This window comes from Paramormyrops kingsleyae, chromosome 4 (assembly GCF_048594095.1).
Source record: "Paramormyrops kingsleyae isolate MSU_618 chromosome 4, PKINGS_0.4, whole genome shotgun sequence".
Classification (NCBI taxonomy): Eukaryota; Metazoa; Chordata; class Actinopteri; order Osteoglossiformes; family Mormyridae; genus Paramormyrops; species Paramormyrops kingsleyae.
Window position 1 is genome coordinate 47,946,380 of NC_132800.1, and position 24,928 is coordinate 47,971,307.

The 24,928-nt window shown below is 43.2% G+C and overlaps 1 long non-coding RNA gene across 1 annotated transcript; it reads right to left on the reverse strand.

Moving 5' to 3' along the window:
- Nucleotides 1–1,446: 1,446 nt before the first annotated feature.
- Nucleotides 1,447–3,463, reverse strand: LOC111843035 (uncharacterized). Its single transcript, XR_002838046.2, has 3 exons — nt 3,382–3,463; nt 2,944–3,264; nt 1,447–1,752 (listed from the first exon to the last, which is right to left on the reverse strand). It is a non-coding gene; the product is annotated as an uncharacterized lncRNA (long non-coding RNA).
- Nucleotides 3,464–24,928: the final 21,465 nt, after the last annotated feature.

Below are 24,928 nucleotides of genomic sequence, written 5' to 3' on the forward strand. Positions count from 1 at the left end.
AAAGCTCGAATCATTTCAAATTGGTTTCTTGAACATGACAATGAGTTCACTGTACTAAAATGGCCCCCACAGTCACCAGATCTCAACCCAATAGAGCATCTTTGGGATGTGGTGGAACGGGAGCTTCGTGCCCTGGATGTGCATCCCACAAATCTCCATCAACTGCAAGATGCTATCCTATCAATATGGGCCAACATTTCTAAAGAATGCTTTCAGCACCTTGTTGAATCAATGCCACGTAGAATTAAGGCAGTTCTGAAGGCGAAAGGGGGTCAAACACCATATTACTATGGTGTTCCTAATAATCCTTTAGGTGAGTGTATAGTGAAACAGTTCATTTCATTTCCACTGGACGTTCGCACTCTGCAGGCTCTCAAAAGGGCATTCATGGACATAGCGGGGTTTCCCGGTGTTGCCAGTGTAATTGATGGGACACATATCTGCATAATCGCACCATCGGAAAATGAAGATGTTTTTGTCAACAGAAAGAGGTTCCACAGCATCAATACAAAACTTGTTTTCAGTGCAGATTACAAGATTTTAGACATTGTAATCACATGATGCCAGGATACTGTCCGAGAGTGCACAGCAAATGTGCCAGTGTTAAATTAACACTGCATGGTGTCTATATGTGACCACACCATTCAGTGTTACCTTTAACACTTTTCAGTGTGCAGTGAGTGTTGTTTTTAAAGTGTTAATATTTATTAACTCTTATAGTGTTCAATTTACAACATAGAGTGTTGTCAAAGAGTCTCCACCTCCCCATATCTGCCCCATTTTAATATGCGAACAAGACATCATGAGGATCTGAAGAGCCATCCCAGATTTACCCACCATCATGAGAAAGACTCTGACCAAACAGGACCTTACAGCTTTTTCTTGTTTTGTATTAAAGTTTTGCTGGTTCGGTTCTGACAAATCTTGAATATTAGAGAGCTGGGAGAATGTTGTTGTTACTGCATCACAGCAAGAACTCTTGGAGATATACAGGACGTGTTTCCAGATTGGTGTATTTATATTAATGGTGTGGGAGTATGTTTGTCTGCCAGTCCTGCCTTTGGATGATTAACATATGTGGAAAAGTGTCAGGACAGTTGTGCTACCCTTTTCCGTGCAGCTCCTGGTACCACCCACTCCCCTGTAGACCAATGGTGCTGGATGTATATTTGCATAGCATAACACAGTACTGTTTTTGACTTAATAGATTTTTTTTTATCCACAGCGATTGTGATGAATAAGGCAAGAGAACAAAAACCACCGAAATGGCTACATTTAAAGCTATCCACAACTTGTGGATATCCACACCCGGTGGGGTGGTTTAGCCTCTATGGCTTGACGAGAGAAGGCATTGGCTGGGAGGAAAATGCTATGGAAAAACCACTCATTTTGTTTCTTTTATAAGTCTGCTCTTCCCAGGAAGATTATTTGGATCTTCTGCATCAGTGACTGACAGATAAACCTGATCTCCAACATTTGAACCTCCACTGATCTCCACATGACACCAGTAGCTACCAGAGTCCCCAGCTGTCAGATTGTTGATGGTCACAGTGAAGACTCGCTGGTCAGGATCATCTCTGATTGACAATTTACCCTCCTGTGGAGAGTCACTGTGTACTATGGGAGTACATGAACTCACATTATACCCTCTGCACCAGTATTTCACACGAGTTTTATATCTGTCATCATAGAAACATGGGATGGTGACAGATCCTCCTCTGTGTATAGACACCCGTTTCACTGTGGACACACCTACAGGGACAGTATGAAAATTACCAAGCTGATTAACTCTCACTCCCTCTTACACCATTTATACACACATTAATAATGAATCAGTACCAGTCCACTGTATCTGTCATGGACCGCTCCGAGGAATCCCCTTTGATGTCACGCAGGGCTTCTTTTTCATGCCCTCATGGTTTCCCGAGAAGGGATTGTAGCAGCGACCGGACTGCTCACTCCCCGCTGGCTCCGGGAACCGAGAGAACCGGTTACGATACACCGCCCTCTGACAGCTGAAGCTCATCAGGGTAAATGGAAGATCGTACTTCGCCAGACGCGAGATCTTCAGGAAATTTTTGCGAGTTCGAGCAGTTCTGTCCCATATTCCCTCAACCTGTCTAGAACCCTGCCTGCCTGTTACCCTGACTCTGTTGTGTTTTCCCGACAATGATTCTAACCTTGCCCTCTGAGTTTACGACGAAGATCGCCTGATTACCCGCATGTCCCCAGACCTGAGCCTGCCTTGCCCTCCTTGATTACTGACGAAGATCGCCCAACCTCAGCCTGTCTCACGACCACGAGCCCAGAACCACGTCTTGATTCTTTTTCCTGGTTCACAATCCGTATAATAAAGCCTCGTTCACCTGATTGATCCACAGCAGCGTCCTCCATGACAATATCTTTCACTGCTCACTTTGCAAAAATATTAAAAATTGTTTTTCTTAAATGTTGTATTTAATATCACTGTATTTGTAAGAATCAAACTGTGTAGAAATTACTAACTGAGTTTCATAATTACCTTGGAAATGTTTGCTGATTCATATTTACTAATTCATATATGTAATATAAACTCCAGTAAATATCAGCCAAACTGGTGCTGTATACATTTCTGTATCCATATTTATGCTTGAAATGAACTAAAACCTAAACAAAATGACATTTCTTAACTTATATAACACCCTGAAGTCGCTTAGAACAAAAGACATACATTTGGACCCTCATTTACATAAATAAAATGTAAGATGCCCATTTAAATGTCACCAGTGACTCTGTGTAAGGAAAATATTGGCAGATTCATCCCCTTTTTTAAAAAAATATTCCTTCCTTAATTAAAATGACATGTCATTGTCATTGCAGCTCATACAATGAATATTTGTATTTATTTTTTACAAGACATATATGCCTGAAAACAATGATCATACATCTGTACAGATATCTTACCATCAGTAATTGAAAGGTAAACCCAATCTCCAACATCTACATCTCCAAAGATCTTCACACCACATGAGTTATAACCAGAGTCCCCAGCTGTCAGATTGTTGATGGTCACAGTGAAGACTCGCTGGTCAGGATCATCTCTGATTGACACTTTACCCTCCTGTGGAGAGTCAGTGTGTACTATGGGAGTACATGAACTCACATTATACTGTTTGCACCAGTATTTCACATGTGTTTCATATCTGTCACCATAGAAACATGGGATGGTGACAGATCCTCCACTCAGTACTGACACCCAGCTCACTGTGGACACACTGTCAGCACCTGCAGGAAAAACAATTGACTGAATTCCCATTTTTCAAATGAACTGCACTTTAGGGGCCAAACATGCTCAGGCAGGGTACAGATCGCCTGCTGTGAGTAGTACACCCGGACACTCACTGCCTCATCCTCTGTAACTTCACTGTCTCTGTCGTTTCTATTCTCAGACACAGCAGGCAGAGTGAAGGGGGAGTGGACACCTTAAACAGGAAGTGACAAAACCACAAGGTTGAATGTTTAGCATTTCAGTAAGTCGTTCCTTTATTGTCACTTTTTTAAGTATAACTATTCATCATTAGAGCAGTAAGCACACAGTGTAAAGTGAGGTAAACTATTAACAGCATGTCGGTCCATTGCAGGGCAGTGTTGTTGCTTGAATTTGGTTCTGATAATGTTGTTTTTAAGGTGGTTTGTATTTACAGCTGGAAAACGCTGCCTTTTATTTTACCAAATATCATAGTAGACTTTGTACAGTTTCTAAAGGGCATTTAAAAAGATGGTAAACTAGTTCATTTGAAAGACTGTGATGAAGTTTTCACTTTATCTATGAACTAATGCATTATACATATCTGAAGGTTATTAAGAGGCAAATAAGAGCCTAAATAGTTAGAACCTGCTGCCTCTCACATTCAGATGGTTCTCTATACACATACAGATGACTGCACACTTCTCTTTGGAACAGCAATCAGGGCACCATAAGGTGGGGTAAGTTAGGACGCTTCCAGGGGCCCCTGAGTGACAGGGGGCCTAGAAAATATGGAAAATAACTGCATTGGTCTGGACTGGGGGCCCAATATGATATGGCTTCATGGGGCCCAAAATCTCCCTGATAGGAATATTATTCTTATTTCCGCATGTTGGCACGAGGTGCTGATTACTGTATGCATTTTAATCTGGGCTCTTCGCTCATAAAACATAAACCTTATGCTCTAAGTACAATTTAAAAAAATTGACCCCAAATATTGCAAATTCGTCCATCTTTAGACAGTGGGGGCAAAAGTTGCACCCCGATGTATATTTTAAAAATGTTCAAACACTGCAGACACATAAAATCTAGAAAAAGCCTTAAATAATTGTTACTTGGTTGCAGACCATAATACCCATGAACACCATTGTACGCCTTCATGGTGCTAATTGGAAACCTCAGAACATGGTGTCTAAAAGGACTCCTGAAGAGGCATTGTGGGAATGTTAGCCAATCGATACGCTCAGCTCTGCCTGCAGAATGTCATGAATTCTAAATGGATTTATTGCACTGTGTGAATTTTTACCTGACCATAGAGCAAGGACTTCTGCCATCATACCATGTACACGGCCTGGAAAAAATTAAGTCACTGCTTGAATTTTAAATAGTTAAGAGCCAGTGAGTAATTCATTATTGCAGTGATTAATTTGTTTGCAGCAATAAAGTGAAGTCAGCTGAGTACCTGAATCTACTGAATAACCAGGTTATCCCAGCAATGAATGTTTTCTTCCCTGATGGCCTGGGTGTACTCCAGGACCACAATGCCAAGGTTCATAAGGCTCCAATTGTGAAAGTTCTCTGATGTCAGTGAAACATTAAAGCAAATCTGGATGAAAATTAACATAGTGATGCTGCATAAGCTCATCGAAACAGACAGAGATGGTGAATGTGCACAAGCTAAAGGCCATCAATCAAAATGCTGAAGTGTGTGACATGTTTTTGTCAGTGTGTTTCCCAGTGGGGTGGTTTAGCCTCTATGGCTTGATGAGAGAAGGCATTGGCTGGGAGGAAAATGCTATGGAAAAACCACTCATTTTGTTTCTTTTATAAGTCTGCTCTTCCCAGGAAAATTATTTGGATCTTCTGTATCTTTACAATTGAGATTACTACAGGGATGCACATATAAGAACTACACTGCCCACATCAATTAACATACAACAGGCAACTCAAAAATACAGATAATGAAATGTGGTAAAGACTAATATCAGTGCCATACCAGCCTCGATCGTGGTGGGTTTCTAAAAATTAAGCTTAATGAAAATCTTAATATTAAATGAGCAAAGTGATTTGATTTGTTCTATCACAAGTTGCGGTCTAAAACCAATGAGGCCACCATCCATTATATCTGCTTTAGCGGGAATACACTCCTTCAGCCCTTCTAAATAATTATGTGATGCAGTCTAACAGAATCTAGCTTCATAATCTATGTTTGGTGCCTTACATTTCAATCACTTTCATACCACAGAAGATTCTCAGCACAGTCTTTTGATTATTATGAGCTGAACTGAAATAAAACTTGCATAAAAAGAAAAAAGGCTATATTGGTCTAAGTCTTTCTTATTATGGTGGGTTAGTAAAACACAGCAGCTGAATGCCCAAATGAGTTCAAATGAGTGCACATTAAAATAGGGCAGATATGGGCCACCCATTTTGTACTTGTGTGCCACCCATATGGGCTTGCAATTTGGGAAGAGGTGGAGACACGTTGTCCTAACACTCTAGGTTGTAAATTGAACACTATAAGAGTTAATAAATATTAACACTGTAAAAACAACACTCACTGCACACTGAAAAGTGTTAAAGGTAACACTGAATGGTGTGGTCACATATAGACACCATGCAGTGTTAATTTAACACTGGCACATTTGCTGTGTACATATAATATCAATAACCTGATTCATGGTGCAATGGTCATGTCTTAAATATCACTGTTTTAGAAACACTTTACAAACACTTCAAAAGACAAACGATCTGTACACTATTTTTGTTTGATATCACAGATGCTGATAACGGGCAAACCTCTGAGCCACTTGCTGGGGGACAGGGTGCCATTATTAGTGGAATGATGTTATGAAAGATCGTTCCTCTGTCCATGTTTAATGATTAATTATAAACACGTTGTGGGCCAAATATTATGTAGGACATAATCAGAAATAAAGAAATCAATAGACAAATTTATTTAAGGTTTTTTTTTCCAAAGATTCATAGAAAAATATTTTTTATTCCAAAGATATTTTTATTCATCTGTATGTAAATGAGTTGGGTGGCCCTAACCATTTTTCTAAAGCGCTATTGGCCAGGGGGGCTTTGCTGATCTGTGCTCCATTACTTTGGCCTTGCTTGGATGATAACAAATGCTAGCTGGCTTTCATGTTATTAATGCTAAGTTCACTTTCCAAGTCATCAGATTGCTATACCGTCCCTATGTATGGGGCTCTGTTTGTGCAAAAAATATGTCATCATGCATTTGGGGCTCCCATTTGTCCCAAATATATGTCAATAGCTTACTGTCTATGTCGGCTGAACATGTAACAAAGAATGACACATCAAAACAAAATTCATAACAACACATTAAGATGAGCTGCATAACAAGCAGTCAAAAGAGGAGGAGAATGATACATCAAAATGACATGTTGACATGTTTGGTCAGTGTAAAGTTGAACTGACAGACAAATGGGGAGAGAGCTAAAGCACTGGGCTCAAGACCTGGTCCAAAGGGTTCCATTCCAAGTCCCCAGGAGGGGTGTCCTCCGAGTCCTTCCCTTCTAGGCTGGGGGCAATAAGGGACACAGAGGCAGAGGCCAGAGTGACAAGAGGAGACCATGAGGTGGGTACCTGGGTGATGACAGGAGACGACAAGACAGGTGCCTGGGTAACAACGGACCCAGGGGGCACTGCAGGGGCAACGACAGCCTCAGAGGACACTGTAGGGGGTGAACATGGGCTCAGGAACCACTGAAAAGGAGAAGCTTCCTGGGCAGCCAGGTTCCCCTTTGCCTAAGGAGAGCCTCTGGGCAGAATTATAGAGGTTTGGCAAAGTCAAACGTTTTGGACAAGTCTTCCAGACACCAGTGGATACTCTCCCATCAATCCTCCTCATTGAATGTCAACACATTTGGGACACCTGGAGGTAGGCAGGGCTGAGTCAGGGCTGTGCAAGGATGACTTGGTCGTGGACCAAAGGGAGGACCAAGAGTTGGATCTGGTCCCACTGCAAAGTACCCTCCTGCATCACAAGTGGGGCGGTTTGGTGTATAACCCAGCCAGAAGCTAGCAGGTATCCATTCACTCCCTGAATGGTGAGAGGGGGTGACACTGGCTCCAGAGGGATCTTATGCTGCTGTGTGAGCTTCAGGTCTATAATACTCCCCATTGCTGCCAAGTCCAGCAGGGCTCAGTCCTCTGTGTGCAGATTGTAGAGCAGCAGAAGGTGCAGTAGCTGAAGGTCCATGCTATGGAATAAGACAAAAAGCACACAAAAGGTACTGCAATGGTGTTGTGCAGATCACACATCAGAGACTAAAATAAATGTCCAGCTTATGGCAAGAAATAGAAGAATTGGGAAAGTCAATATTTCTTGCTGTAAAATGCAAGAGTAACACTGCACTGCCATTGATGAATTAGAACAGGCAGAATGTGAAGAAATTCTAAGCATTACAGCGGCATCAGTGATTGGATGGCATTATAGAATGAGAAGCAGGGGCAGCTTTTTGCATCAATGCTTCAGTCAGATTTCAGCTACACTAGTGGCCAAAATTGTGGAAACACTTCAAATTTTTAGATTGCAGAACTATTCAACTGCTACGGTTACTTCTTTAATCGTCCATTGTATGATATTTGTAAACATTCTTTGATAGACATTACCACCAAAATTCCTGTATTAATTAATAGCTAATTTAGAGCGGAATTCCAAAAATGGTACTGGTTAGTGTAGACTGTGGGGCCAACTGCAATATACACATAGTGATTCCTGACATTGTGACTGAAAAGACAGATCAGTTACTAGTAATGTATGACAAAAAGACACTGTAGCCCTTCGTCTGATGCAAACATGTACTGAAGAACCTAAAAATATTAAATTTACCATGTAGTCTTCATGGACTATGAATCTGTTGAAGGTGCAGTAAGAGAATATACTGGCACTAGACAGTGCTGTGACAGAAGACTCCACAGAAGGGCCATGGACAGTGGAGCACATTAAAGCTACATATCCTGATGTTTTCAAAGACAATGGCTGCTTGGATGAAGAATATGAGATAGAAGTAGACAGGAGGGCAACACCAGCCAAGCTATCAGAGAGACAGGTTCTGGTTTCCATCATGTCTGCTTTAAAGGAAGAGCTGCTTCACCTAAAGAAGAGGGGAATAGTAACACCTGTGGACAAAAGCATGGAGTGGATCAGCAGCCTATAGTCCTCACAAAGAAGCCAAACGGTGAGCTCAGCGTGTGTACAGATCCTAAACCACTGAATAAAGCACTGAAGAGGAACCATTTTCCTCTCCCTACCATTGATGACATCTTGCTAGATCTGAAGAAGCTTTTCAGTGTGTGACATCAGAAATGCCTGTTGGCATGTCAAGCTGGAGGAAAACTTCAGCTACTCGACCACTTTCTCGCCCCCTTGTGGCAGGTACAGGTGGCTGTGCATACCTATGGGCATCAGCACTGCTCCAGAGATTTTCCAAAGATGACTGAGCCTATCCCAGGAACGGCTTGGAGGGAGTTCATATGATTACAGACGGCATTTCGATCACAGGTGAGGGAGATACAATGGAACTGGCAGAGTAAAAGTAATTTATTTATGAAAAAAATCAAGCATCATTGCATCAAGTCTAAAAGACTGAAACAGACGCTGTTCTATTCATAGGATATTTACCGACAGTGGATGGACTTCAAATTGATGTAGAAAAAGGCAAAGCAATCCAGCAGATGCCCAACACATGTTAAAGGGGGCAACGACTCCTAGGATTTTCTTAGCTAAGTTTTGCAGCCACCGTTCAGACCAGTGTGAGCCTGTGCGACAACTGACCCATAAAGGCAGTTTGTGGGAGTGGACAGACATTCAGGATGCTGCATTCTCCAAAATCAGAAAGTCCATTGTAAACGCACCGGTACTGAAATATTACAATCCCAAGGAAGACTTGATTCTCCAGTGTGATGCTTCAGACACCAGTTTGGGTGCAGCAGAGCACTCATGCAAACTGAGCAAGGATATGCTCAGATAGAAAAGGAGCCTCTAACAATAGATACTTCATTGATGCCTGTGGAAAGATTCTCTTTATCCTTCCCCCAAACTGCTCTCCTTAGGCAAAGGGGAACCTAGCTGTGAAGGGCAGCCACCCATGGCAGTGCCCAGGAAGCTAGGGGTTAAGGGCCTCATTCAAACCAGCCACAAATGTGCTGAGGTTGGGCTTGAACCAGTGACCTTTCAATCACAGCTGCAGAAGCTTAACCCACTGAGCCACTCACTGCCCCCAGTACTTCCTTATTCTGTATGGCATGGAGAAGTTTCACCAGTATACCTTTGTTGCAGGCTGCAATGCATGGTGCTGCATCTACAGTGGTCTGACATGAAACCTGCTACCAACAGCTGCGACCTGATCATGCAGGTAGATTACAGTGGACCAGTGTCTAGGTTTATAGGAGAGGTAAGGATTGGAGAGTCGGACACAATGAATAGCAAGGGCCTCAGTTAACTTCAGATATCAATGTATTTACAAGATAATTTACTGAAAGAGACACATTTAAGCCTGCATTGTAAAATAAAATCCTCTCCTGGAGCCGACACCTTATCGTGGTGGAGAGGTTTGCATGTTCCAATGATCCCAGGAGCTAAGTTGCCCAGGGCTTTATGCCCCTGGTAGGGTCACCCAAGGCAAACAGGTCCTGGGTGAGGAACCAGACGAAGTGCGGCTCACAAGACCCCTAATGAAGAAAAAAAATATTTGAACCATGGTTTCCCTTGTCCGGACGCGGGTCACCGGGGCCCCCCCTGGAGCCAGGCCTGGGGGTGGGGCTTGATGGCGAGCGCCTGGTGGCCAGGCCTGTACTCATGGGGCCTGGTCGGGCACAGCCTGAACAAGGCACGTGGGTCCCCCCTCCAATGGGCTCACCACCTATAGGAGGGGCCATAGGGGTCGGGTGCAATGTGAGCTGGGCAGTGGCCAGATGTGGGGACCTTGGCGGTCTGATCCTTGGCTGCAGAAGCTAGCTATAGGGACATAGAGTGTCACCTCTCTGATGAAGGACCCTGAGCTGGTGCGTGAGGTTGTGAGGTTCGAACTGGATATAGTCGGGCTCACCTAGACGCACGGCTTAGGCTTTGGAACCAGTCTCCTTGAGGGGGGTTGGACCCTCTTCCACTCTGGAGTTGCCCAGGGGGAAAGGCGCCGAGCAGGGGTGGGCATACTTATTGCCCCCTGGCTGGGTGCCTGTACATTGGGGTTTACCGCAGTGGATGAGAGGGTAGCCTCTCTTCGCCTTTTGGTGGGGGGACGGGTCCTGACTGTTGTTTGCGCTTATGCAACAAGTGGCAGTTCAGAATACTTGGAAGGGGTGTTGGAGAGCGCTCCTCCCGGGGACTCTCTTGTTCTGCTGGGGGACTTCAATGCTCACGTGGGCAATGACAGTGAGACCTGGAGTGGCGTGATTGGGAAGAACGCCCCCCCCCCCCCGATCTGAACCCAAGCGGTGCTTTGTTGTTGGACTTCTGTGCTCGTCACGGATTGTCCATAATGAACACCATGTTCAGGCATAAAGGTGTCCATATGTGCATTTGGCACCAGGACACCCTAGGCCGCAGTTCGATGATCGACTTTGTAGTCGTGTTGTCGGACTTGCGGCTGCATGTCTTGGACTCTCTGGAGAAGAAAGGGGCGGAGCTATCAACTGATCACTACCTGGTAGTGGGTTGGCTCCGCTGGTGGGGGAGGAAGCCGGCCAGGCCTGGCAGGGCCAAGCGTTTAGTGAGGGTCTGCTGGGAACCTCTGGCGGAATCCCCTGTCTGGAGAAGTTTCAACTCCTACCTCCGGCAGAACTTTTCCCATGTCCCGGGGGAGGCGGGGGACATTGAGTCCGAATGCGCCATGTTCCGCGCCTCCATTGTGGAGGCGGCTGACCGGAGCTGTGGCCGTAAGGTGGTCGGTGCCTATCGCGGCGGCAATCCCAGAACCCGCTGGTGGACACCGGTGGTGAGGGATGCTGTCAAGCTGAAGAAGGAATCCTATCGGGCCTTTTTGGCCTGTGGGACTCCAGAGGCAGCTGACAGCTACTGGCAGGCTAAGCGGGATGCGGCTTCGGCGTTCGCTGAGACAAAAACTCGGGTGTGGGAGGAGTTTGGTGAGGCCATGGAAAACAACTTCCGGATGGCTTCGAGGCGATTCTGGTTCACCATCCGGTGGCTCAGGGCGAGAAAGTGGTGCAACATCAACACTGTTTATGGTGGGGATGGGGTGCTGCTGACCTCAACTCGGGACATTTTCGTTCGGTGGAGGGAGTACTTCGAAGACCTCCTCAATCCCACCGACACGCCTTCCAACGTGGAAGCAGAATTATGGGAACTTGGGTGTGGACTCCCCTATCTCTGGGGTGGAGGTCTCTGAGGTGGTTAAAAAGCTCCTCAGTGGCTGGGCCGCGGGGGTGGATGAGATTTCAAGATTTCAAGAGGGATTTATTGTCAATACAGCAATATACACTCACCTAAAGGATTATTAGGAACACCATACTAATACGGTGTTTGACCCCTTTCACCTTCAGAACTGCCTTAATTCTATGTGGCATTGATTCAACAAGGTGCTGAAAGCATTCTTTAGAAATGTTGGCCCATATTGATAGGATAGCATCTTGCAGTTGATGGAGATTTGTGGGATGCACATCCAGGGCACGAAGCTCCCATTCCACCACATCCCAAAGATGCTCTATTGGGTTGAGATCTGGTGACTGTGGGGGCCATTTTAGTACAGTGAACTCATTGTCATGTTCAAGAAACCAATTTGAAATGATTCGAGCTTTGTGACATGGTGCATTATCCTGCTGGAAGTAGCCATCAGAGGATGGGTACATGGTGGTCATAAAGGGATGGACATGGTCAGAAACAATGCTCAGGTAGGCCGTGGCATTTAAACGATGCCCAATTGGCACTAAGGGGCCTAAAGTGTGCCAAGAAAACATCCCCCACACCATTACACCACCACCACCAGCCTGCACAGTGGTAACAAGGCATGATGGATCCATGTTCTCATTCTGTTTACGCCAAATTCTGACTCTACCATTTGAATGTCTCAACAGAAATTGAGACTCATCAGACCAGGCAACATTTTTACAGTCTTCAACTGTCCAATTTTGGTGAGCTCGTGCAAATTGTAGCCTCTTTTTCCTATTTGTAGTGGAGATGAGTGGTACCCGGTGGGGTCTTCTGCTGTTGTAGCCCATCCGCCTCAAGGTTGTGCGTGTTGTGGCTTCACAAATGCTTTGCCGCATACCTCGGTTGTAACGAGTGGTTATTTCAGTCAAAGTTGCTCTTCTATCTGCTTGAATCAGTCGGCCCATTCTCCTCTGACCTTTAGCATCAACAAGGCATTTTCGCCCACAGGAGTGCCGCATACTGGATGTTTTTCCCTTTGCACACCATTCTTTGTAAACCTTAGAAATGGTTGTGCGTGAAAATCCCACCAACTGAGCAGATTGTGAAATACTCAGACCGGCCCGTCTGGCACCAACAACCATGCCACGCTCAAAATTGCTTAAATCACCTTTCTTTCCCATTCTGACATTCAGTTTGGAGTTCAGGAGATTGTCTTGACCAGGACCACACCCCAAAATGCATTGAAGCAACTGCCATGTGATTGGTTGATTAGATAATTGCATTAATGAGAAATTGAACAGGTGTTCCTAATAATCCTTTAGGTGAGTGTACATAGTATACAGTGTATTGAAATGCCGTTTCACCCAGCCCTCCCCATGGTACGTAGAATATAAAATATAGAAAAATATAAACAGAGATTACACACTTAAATACCTATGAGAGCTATAAAAAAAATTCTGTACACACCTAAATACCTATAACAAAAACTATAAATATCTCTGTACATTAAATAGGGACAGCAGGAGGACATAACAAGACGTTTCAAAAGTGCATTAAGAGCATGTGAGCGGAGTGGAGCGGTGAGAATTTCCGCTCCTCGCTCCACTAAAATTTCCTCCCGCTTCAGTGAAATCGCTCCACGCTCGCTCCAATTTAAAAGAGGGACAAATAATCTGTATGCCTAACAAATGTCACCTTAAACCAAAGCCTTATATCATAAAGAAATATGAGCAATGGCAACATTGCCACTCAGAAAATATTTATTTTTAAGCAACATATAGTCAACAAAGGACACGTTTGGCAATGGCATTCCACACAAAAATAGGCTTAAAAATAAAGGAATCAATGGTCTTAATAGTCTAAAGAATATACAGGCTAAGCATCTACGTTTTAAATTTCTCAATTTTTTCTGTTGATGCTGCTGTAAAATAAAATAAAATTTCACTGACAACGTTACGTGAAATTTAAAAAATCCTATTAGACCTACTTTGAATGACAAAACGAATTTATTTGATTACCAATATTTACCAATATAGGCTTTTAAACTTTAATTTATAGACTTGATCGATATACTACAACCATATAAAACTTGCTCATGTTTTGCTCTGGCTTCGACCTGTTCGCATAAAACACTCGTGTTTCTGAGAAAAATGATTCCAAAGTGAATCTTTACTCACTGAAACAGTTTCACCACCTTGTTATTCTTGCTCTACATTATTATCATCTAAATGTTTGATAAAAATATTATACTTGTATGATCTATCAGTTTCCTTTGTGAAATACTTTGCGAATTCCATCTCGGCCAATTTCTGTAATAGTCTTGATAATTATACAGATGAATTCTGGGTAGATTTGGGCACGCCTCAGAATCGTAGTGTGAGCGGTATCGGAGTGAAATTGGAGCGAGACAGTGCGACCGCTCCAGCCTTAATTAAAAAAACCGCTCCGCGTTCTGGCTAAATTCCGACCGCTCCGCTCCTCGCTCACGCTCCGCTCCGCTCACATGCTCTGCTGTGCATTATAGTTTCCAGGATATTGTAAAGACAAAACAGAACAGGACAAGACAAAAACATGTGCAAAATGTCAGATGTACAAAGTAAGCAAGAGCAAATTTAGCAGGAGGTAAAATTGTGCAATTTTTGTGCATATTTGTGAAATTTGTGAAATTGTGCAAATGTCAAAAAAACAAATTTCTGAGATTTAGCATTTGTGTGATTTTTATCAGTTCTTTGGTGGTGGCAGTGAGTTTAGAGCTCTGACTGCTTGTGGGAAGAAGCTCCTGCAGTGTCTGGCATTTTTCTGGCAAAGTTCTGATGCTTTTGAACCGCCTGCCAGATGGCAGGAGGGAGAACAGTGCATGTGAGGTGTGGAAGGAGTCCTTCACAATGCTGCAGGCTCGACGGATGAGGTGTTTCTCGTAAAGCTGGGAGATGGGTGGGAGAGGAACCCCGATGATGCGCTCTGCTGTCCTCACTATCCGCTGTAGGGCCTTCTGCTCAGCGACGGTACAGTTTCCGTACCAGACAGTGATATAGCAGCAGAGTACACTCTCAATGGTCCCCCGGAAGAATGATGTGAGGTTGGGAGGAGGGAGCCTGGCCTTCTTCAGCTTTAGTCGTTGCTGGGCTTTCTTAGTGATGGAGGTGGTGTTGAGGCTCCAGGAGAGGTCGTCAGTCATGTGCACACCTAGGAACTTCATGCTGCTGACGATCTCAACCGCGGACTCATCGATATGCAGTGGTGTGTGTGCAGCTGTCTTCTTCCTGAAGTTAACAAACATCTCTTTGGTCTTGTTGACATTGAGAGGCAAGTTGTTGCTCTGACACCAGTCCACCAGTTGTTTCACCTCCTCTCTGTATGCAGACTCATCCTTGTTGGTGATGAGACCTACCACTGTTGTGTCATCTGCAAACTTGATGATTTTGTTTGAACAGTACCGTGCAGTACAGTCGTGAGTCAGCAGAGTGAACAGCAGTGGGCTGAACATGCATCCTTGTGGGGAACCAGTGCTCAGTCTGAGGACCTTGGAGGTGTTATTTCCTATCGAGACAGATTGGGGTCTGTCCGTCAGGAAGTCCAAGATCCAGTTGCAGAGGGGGGTGTTTATTCCCAGCAGGTCTAACTTGCTTACGAGCTTCTGAAGAATGACAGTGTTGAATGCTGAGCTGAAGTCAATGAACAGCATTCTGACATGTGTCCTTTTTGTCCAGATGGAAGAGGGTCAGGTGAAGGGCTGACGAAATGGCATCGTCTGTGGAGCGGTTTGGGCGGTAGGCAAACTGTAATGGGTCCAGGTTCTGTGGGAGTTATGTTTTCACATGCCTCAGTACCAGCCTCTCAAAGCACTTCATGATGATGGGGGTGAGCGCCACAGGCCGGTAGTCGTTGAGACACTGTAGGACACTGCTTGTGGGACTTCTTTGGCACCAGGATGATTTTGGTGGTTTTGAGACAGGTAGGGACCACAGTTGAACTCATCGATGAGTTGAAGATGTCTGTCAAGATGTCCGCCAGCTGATCAGCACACTCCCGTAGCACCCGACCAGGTATGTTGTCAGGTCCTGCTGCTTTCCGCGGGTTCACTCTGCAAAGAGTTGTTCTGACGTCGCCTGCAGAAAGCCGGAGTACGTGGTCATTCGGTGATAGGGTCATCTTCTTTAATGGGTCCTTGATCTCTGTCTCAAAACGTGCAAAGAAGTCATTCAGCTCATCTGGCAGGGAGGGCTCACTGCTGCAGGCCTGACATGCTGGCTTGTAGCCTGTGATGGTCTGGATGCACTGCCACATGCGCCGCATGTCTTTTGTGGATGTGAAGTGTCTGTTGATTTTTTCTTTTGAATTGAAAGCAGAGTCCCTGATTTTCACCAGGTTGCGCAGCTCAGCAGAGAACCAGGGTTTATGGTTTGGTCGGGTGATAACGGTCTTAGAGACAGTGACATCCTCAATGCACTTGCTGATGTAGCTAGTGACTGTGTCTGTGTACTCCTCCAAGTCCACTGAGTGTTCATAGGTGGATGCTTCTCTGAACTTTTCCCAGTCTGTGCAGTCAAAACGAGAGACTATGTCTCTCGGCTGGCCTGGGAACGCCTCGGGGTTCCCCCAGAGGAGCTGGATGAAGTGGCCGGGGAGAGGGAAGTCTGGGTTTCCCTGCTGAGACTGCTGCCCCTGCGACCCGACCTCGGATCAAGCGGGAGATAATGGATGGATGGATGGATGGATGTAAAAAAAAATGTGAACAGATGAAACACCAATACATTCAATCAATTAGTCCTTGTCTGGAATGGTCAAATTTTCCTTTTAAACCAAGAGATATTTTTTTTTTCAGGACTGTCTCGGTGCATCTTCTGTCCTACCAGACCGGGGTCGTGGTAAGGGCACTTCTTCTTCAGAACAAGAGAACATAAGAACATAAGAACTATACAAATGAGAGGAGGCCATTCGGCCCATCGAGCTCGCTTGGGGAGAACTTAACTAATAGCTCAGAGTTGTTAAAATCTTATCTAGCTCTGATGTAAAGGAACCCAAGGATTCAGCTTGCACTACGTTATCAGGAAGACTATTCCATACTCTGACTACACGCTGTGTAAAGAAGTGCTTCCTTAAATCCAGTTTGAAATGTTCTCCCGTTAATTTCCACCTATGGCCACGAGTTCATGTATTTGAACTAATGCTGAAGTAACTATTTGGTTGAACAGCATCCAAACCTGTTAGAATCTTATACACCTGGATCATGTTCCCCCTCAGTCTCCTTTGCTTGAGGCTGAACAGATTTAGCTCAACTAACCTTTCCTCATATGACATTCCTCTTATTGGCCTTTTTTATTGCTTCCCCGCACTGGCGAGAATGAGACATGGAAGCATCAACATACACACCAAGGTCTTTCTCATAATCAGAAGTGGTTCTCAGTGGTTGGCTCATCATCTCCTTCGACAAGAAGAGAATCCAAATCATGGGGTACTTCTGGATCTCCAAAAAAACCTAGGCAAGACTCCAACTTAGCAACACCTCCAGTTTGTTTTGTTGTTGCAAATAATAAAGTATTTGAGTGACTAGAGGGGATACCTGACTACCTAAGAGAGAACCGGATTTATCCAGGACTGGGTCATGGACAACATTGGCATCTGTTCCTGTAATGAGCTCATAATCATGTACAGTAGTTTAAGGATATGGTTAGAGAGGCCCAGGAAGAATGAGCTTTGTGGGGGGTGGGGGCATAAGCAGAAGCGAAACAGATCTTACTTCCCCCAACTCAGACAGGATACAGCAGAACCTGTGGTGAGCATCAGCCCCAGAATCGAGAGTGAAAATTTGAGGGGCATGTCGGACATGTAATTAAACAACAGGAACAATGTAACAATCATGCAGTTTTGTGATTAATAACTGCTGTGGAGACAGCAACTCCTGGATGGGCAAACTAAGCAATCAGAAAGAAGCATCACGCAACAGAGCAGCTACAGGGAAGCACATTGCACAGCAGCCATAGCGATCAAGGTGACCTGCAGGAATTGGCTGGCGAACTCAGTGCAGTTCAATGACCTTAAATAGGGAGAGTTCCAAGATACTGGAAGCCATCCATGGCAGTATTTGCATCCTCAGGAGTATCATATAAAACATGCTGACTTCCTAAGGAAAGCTTCTGGTGTGCAGGTAAGATCGGAAAAGGTGTAAGCCTCAACTCCTTCACTGTCCTGATCGGGGCGTTCATCGCTTTCACAGCTGCAGCTGTTTTAGCAGTAAAATACTGGTAATAAAAGAGATTCTCCTACAAAAAGTCAGAAAAGTCAAAGTGCATGATAATAGGAGGGGGCGTGAAGAGTTTTCTGACGGCCGTACAGCCTATGAGCACAGCCAATGGCTGACTGAAAGGCAGAGAGCTGAGGGAAAGTAGGGGCCTGAGTTACTGTATCACAGTAACTCAGCTGTTCTGTACCAGACCAGAAGGCCCTGCAGCAGATGATGAAAACTGGCCAGTACATCATTGGCGCACAGCTTCCCCTCTCCCCACTTCATAATTATCACACATGTATATACTCTACAGCTGTTTCTGGCAGTTTTGCACTATGTTTTATTTTCAGATGTGAAGCTGAATTCTATTGTCTGAGTTATTGTACTTTGTGCAATAACAATGAAGTTGAATCTCATCTATTCTGATCTAATCCCACAGTTGTAATGATAGAATTAGAACATTTCTGTGCACTGCTGCCACACGGTGGAGACAGAAAAGACTGCAATCAATTTTAAAATCAGTCAGTCAGCCCAGACGTCTTTACTCTGAGTATAACCTCTTACCCGACATTAATCCATAGGAGATGCCCGTCCATCTGAGGGCTCATACACAGTTAAGGGCGGAACTACATGCTGTCAAATTATAGTGAATTTATACATTTTCCTAGGATGTCTGCTGTTAGTTATTATAAACAGGAAGTGAAAAAACAACCAACCTAAAGTAAGTGATTCTCACCTGGTGGCCCATCAGAGGATGAAGAGGAGCATCAGAGGAGCCTTTTCATGTGTCTCACTGACCTCAGATCTGTGGAGACTGATGCTCACGTCCTGATTTTCCATAACTTCACTGTTTCTCTGTCTTCTCTATGCTCACATACAGCAGTCACAGTAAAGAGGGAAGGGTCACTTTACACGTCACACAGGAAGTGATGCAACAAGAATGATGTTTCGTACACAATGGGGTCCCTGGTCCTCCTCAGTTATATCCAGGTTTTCATGGTTCATCATCATGAGTTTGACACTGTAATATTACTTGTCAGGGTCGGTGCCCGTCTGGCCCTGTACTCTGTGCTTTTTCCCTGTCTGATGTTGCCTTAGTCAGGCCACCGCGTGGCTCAGTGGGCTGAGTGTGCAGCTCAGAGGCAGACATCCCTCCTTCATCAGCTTGAGGCCTGAGGTCAGTCTCACCTTCTGTGTCATATTTTGGTTTTATTTTATCTGTATCCATTCCTCACTGGAATACCAGCGTCTCTCTCTGCAGTGCTTTCCTTACAACTCTGCTATTTGATTTCAAAGCACTCAATGGATTAGCCCCACAATACATGTAAGATCTGCTATTTCCATATTCAACCTCCCCGGTCTTTCTCTGTAGCTGCCCCCTGACTTTGGAATAGTCTCCACATTAATTCCTGCATTACTATTGAAGAGTATATATCTTAAACTAAAGACCCACCTTCTCTCTTGCTTTCAAGGTTCTCCTATGGTTTTTGTCAAGTCCACTATAAAGTTTTTAATGACACATTTAATTTGATTTTAATTTAACTCTTACTTTTTAAATTTATTTATTGTACTACATTTCCATTAATTTTTATTTTCTTATTTCTTATATGCATGTTTTTATGTAATTTTGTTTATACATTTTACCATCAATATAGTACTTGCTAATCAGTTCTCTCTAGACTGGGAAACACATGGATAAACTCCTGGGCCCGTATTCACAAAGCTTCTTAGAATGCTCTCAGAGAGCTCCTATCTTAGCCTAAAAAGTCCTAGCTGGGTGTCTTAGACTAAAAGTGATTTAGAAAACTTCTTAGAGCAACTCTGAGTAAGGAAAGTACAAAAACCTTTATCTTAGTGAGGAGGTGTGGTCGACTCCGTTGCTAGGGATGATGCAGCAATTCAAGGACTGTGATTGGTTGATAACAAAAAAAAAAATCTGTAAAGCTCTTAAAATGGACTCTTGGTAAAAATAGAATATATGATAATAGAATAGACAGTGAAATCATAATGTTTGTATATAAAGAAATTGTATAATCATGACTACAGGATACTTTATGCAAAGTTTCTGTTATAGGCAAAATATATTAAAGTTAATTAAAATAGCCAAATGTTAAAAATGTGTCTACTTTTAAAGCAACCAATTTCCACGCAGCAGTTACTACTGTATGTTTACGTTCTTACATTTATTTACCATACTGATTTTATTACTTGTAATCCATTTCAGATTGATTGGAGCAAAATGGCTCAGCTTTTACCAATGTACATGATTGCAGGCCAGTCTATTTAAGATGCACTTTTGGATGGTATGTAGCCAACAATCCAAGAGAGATGGAAGGAAGTAAAAGACCACGAAAACCAAATTGGACAGAAGAGCAGTGTTTACTTTTAGCTCAGTTAGTTGAAGAAAAGAAAGCCATTTTAAAAGGTAAATTTGGCTCCGGTGTCACAGCTCAAGGAAAGAGGCAGACCTGGGAGAAAATATCTCAGCAGATAAACTCCTCTTTCCCTCTGGTTGTGCGCACCAGTGAGGAATGTGAAAAGCGGTGGTATGTGTTGCAGTCTCAAGCCAGGAGGGAGATTGCAGCACACAAACGGGATTCTTCAAGCACAGGTGAGTGATTATTGCAGTTTGTTACTATATCTGGCTTGATTGAATATGCCTACAGAACTATACACCTAAGCTACTGTGTTTTTAGGTGGAGGACCACCTGCTAAACAACTGCCTCAGGTAGCGGAAACTGTATTTAATGTACTTGGACACTCAGAAATATCTGTCACTGGGCTGAAGGAAGGCACAGACAGCTCAATGATCCAGCTAATGGGAATGCAACAAAGGTAGGACAAAATTTTTAAAGTGTACAATAGGCAAATAAATAGATATTTTTTATTTTTTATTTATACTAAAATTTCTATATTTTCTATATTGTACAGAATATTTTTATCCTAGCTAAATGTATTTTCTATTGTATTTCTTTTTATTCATATTTATTTCCTATTAATAAGCTTTTATTTTTAAGGTCACGGGCGGTCGTATAACCATTTCACTGCATATCGTACAGTGTATGACTGTGTATGACTGTGTATGTGACATTTCAAATTCAAATCAAATTTTATTTGTCAAGAACAAGTGCTGTTTAATATATAGACAATGTACCATCTTTTGTGCACTCGCATGTGAACAACAAACAAAACAATAAACAAAAGTATTGTTTTCTGCATTTTTTGCAGCATGGAACCGTCAGAGGAACCGCGACCGTCAACGTCGCAGGTGTGCGACCCTCGGCCAGTGTATCAGATAAGCCAGCCTGCTGCAGCCACCTCAACACCATCCCTGCTGGACAGAAAATTGGAGATCAAAACTGATACTCTCACCCAGCACAAAAAAATTCTCTGTTTACAGGAGTATTATAAGCTAAAAATTGAGCTGCTAAAATATAAAAAGAATGAAAAATAAAAAGTATATCATGGTCATGTGGTCTTTATAACAGCATTTGTGTTCAACTATAGTTGTATGGAATATTTGTTCAATGGGCTACAGACAGCAGTTACTGTCACTTACCTAAAATGCAAATTTGTAAATTGAGCTCTGTGACGAAGCCCACTCTGGGACATGTCTCTCCCCTGGGTAAACTGAATGTCTTCATCATATTCATTACAATCACCTTCATCACTGTTACCATGGCTGCTTTCGAGAGGTTCGGGGATTTGTCGTACTTTGCAGATGTTGTGAAGCACTGCACAGGCTGTAATGACTTTGCAGACCTTAGCTGGTGACAGGCGCACTTCTCCATGCAACACATGAAACCTCCTCTTCAGCTGGCCAATACCCCGCTCAACTACTGAACGTGTTTTCTTGTGGGCTCTAAAAGAGAAAATATCAAAAGATATAAGTTAAGGTGGCCTAATGTACTCAACAATAATGTGGATATGTTTGATTAAAGAACCTTCTCTTGTTTGTAGTATATTCGAGCACATTTGTAAGTACACTTTATTTTCATGCACAATGATTCACTGTTAGTCTACTGTTTAGTACCTGTTGTAGTTTAGCTGTGGTCCTGGGTCTGGGTGGAGGTAAGGTGTGAGGAGCCATGGTTTGCATGGATAGCCACTGTCCCCTAACAAATGACAGTTAACTGGCACATAATGTCCTTCAAAAAGCTGTTTCAGGCCACACAGCAAATGTGCCAGTGTTAAATTAACACTGCATGGTGTCTATATGTGACCACACCATTCAGTGTTACCTTTAACACTTTTCAGTGTGCAGTGAGTGTTGTTTTTACAGTGTTAATATTTATTAACTCTTATAGTGTTCAATTTACAACCTAGAGTGTTAGGACAACGTGTCTCCACCTCTTCCCAAATTGCAAGCCCATATGGGTGGCACACAAGTACAAAATGGGTGGCCCATATCTGCCCTATTTTAATGTGCACTCATTTGAACTCATTTGGGCATTCAGCTGCTGTGTTTTACTAACCCACCATAATAAGAAAGACTTAGACCAATATAGCCTTTTTTCTTTTTATGCAAGTTTTATTTCAGTTCAGCTCATAATAATCAAAAGACTGTGCTGAGAATCTTCTGTGGTATGAAAGTGATTGAAATGTAAGGCACCAAACATAGATTATGAAGCTAGATTCTGTTAGACTGCATCACATAATTATTTAGAAGGGCTGAAGGAGTGTATTCCCGCTAAAGCAGATATAATGGATGGTGGCCTCATTGGTTTTAGACCGCAACTTGTGATAGAACAAATCAAATCACTTTGCTCATTTAATATTAAGATTTTCATTAAGCTTAATTTTTAGAAACCCACCACGATCGAGGCTGGTATGGCACTGATATTAGTCTTTACCACATTTCATTATCTGTATTTTTGTGTTGCCTGTTGTATGTTAATTGATGTGGGCAGTGTAGTTCTTATATGTGCATCCCTGTAGTAATCTCAATTGTAAAGATACAGAAGATCCAAATAATCTTCCTGGGAAGAGCAGACTTATAAAAGAAACAAAATGAGTGGTTTTTCCATAGCATTTTCCTCCCAGCCAATGCCTTCTCTCGTCAAGCCATAGAGGCTAAACCACCCCACCGGGTGTGGATATCCACAAGTTGTGGATAGCTTTAAATGTAGCCATTTCGGTGGTTTTTGTTCTCTTGCCTTATTCATCACAATCGCGGTGGATAAAAAAAAATCTATTAAGTCAAAAACAGTACTGTGTTATGCTATGCAAATATACATCCAGCACCATTGGTCTACAGGGGAGTGGGTGGTACCAGGAGCTGCACGGAAAAGGGTAGCACAACTGTCCTGACACTTTTCCACATATGTTAATCATCCAAAGGCAGGACTGGCAGACAACTGTAATATTTCAAGTTGCCTTGTTTAGAGTACTAAAAAACATATTACCATTAGAACCTTCAGGCTAAAAAGGAAACACTGGATCAACTTAAAATATTACTTAATTTTTTCAAACTTTTTTCAAGTTTGGTTAATATAATTTTTTCAAGTCAGTTCAACTTAAAGTAGTCAATCTAATACATTAGATTTTTGCACTTAAAACCAATAAAACTGCTCATGCTCAACTAATGAATATAATTTGAAACAACTAAATAACCCAAAAGCCAGTTTACTGCAACAGTCCACTTTATTACAACACATTGTTGCATCCTTGCATAAATAGTTATAAACAAGATACAGTGGCCAGAAACAGTACCTTTTGTCTTTAGACCACAACTTCGATTGGAAAACCAATGAAATCATTTTGCTCATTTAATATTCAGATTTTCATTAAGTATAATTTTTAGAAACCCACCACGATTGAGGATGGTATGGCACTGATATTAGTCTTTGCCACATTGATTAGCTTTGTTTTCTGGGTTTAAGTATTGTTATTCTTATGTATATACATCCCCCAAGAAACCTTATTATGCTTTGCAGCACATTCTGTCAAAGCATATCAATTATGGAGGTACGTATGGTCTGGATGCATTTCTTAGAGTCTTGGCTGAGAATAGAAACAAAGCAGTTCATTTTCCATATCATTTTCTTTAAACCATAGAGGCTAGTCAATCTTAACTAGTCACTGGTAAGCAAACAAAAGCCACTTATGTGGTTTTTGTTCTCTTGCCCTATTCATCACAATCATGGTGGATTAAAAAAAATCTTAAATCAAAGACAGTACTGTATCATTGTGACAGAGCGCAATACGTCTGTCCCTGTAAATTAGCGGTTTCCCCGCTAGTTATGAATAGACGATGTTAGAGCATGCGTTCATTTATAATAACTTACCGATGTTTGCGGCGGGTTGCTGGTGTTGGTCTTACAGGTGTGCTCCAGGAAACCGGAATGCCGGTCGGGAGAAGTTTTTCTGTGCTCGGGTCGCGCTTTACGGTGGGAGAGCTCATTAGAGCAGGGGGGTTAAGTATGGTATTTTGTTATTAAATTAATGTTGTGTTACTTGATGTTTTATGCCGTAATACAGTGGGTCGGGAAGGTATACTGTGCTGGCAAAATGTGGAAAATGGTAAGGCATGCGTTTGACAGCTGATTGATTAGGGAGCGATCAGTGGTATTGCCTAACATTTTAAATGTGTCCTGCGCGGCTCAGTCAGGAGATTTTTTTGCCTCTGCAGGGAGAGGAGGTACAGTATGGGCAGGGGCGGATTAAGGTGTACGGAGGCCCCTAGGCTACAGTAGTCTGTGGGCCCCCCAACCCAGCCCCGCTCCGCGCCAATGGGGGCCCCCTTGCAGGCTGGCACACGTGGGGCCCCTAGGCTTAAGCCATATCTAGCCTGTGCGTTAATCCGCCCCTGAGTATGGGTATGCTGCGTTGTGTCCTGCTGGTAACGTAAAAAGGAAATTAATAAAGGAAATGTCTTTTGTTTGAAGACCCCTGTGCATCTGTCCATCATTCGGTGCTGACCCCCTTCTCCGCTCGGGCACACTCCGTTACAATCATGCTATGCAAATATACATCCAGCACCATTGGTCTAAATGGGAGTGGGTGGTACCAGGAGCTGCACAGAAAAGGGTATCACAACTGTCCTGAAACTTTTCTGCATATGTTAATCATCCAAGGGCAGGACCTGCAATCAAATACACCACTACAACATTAA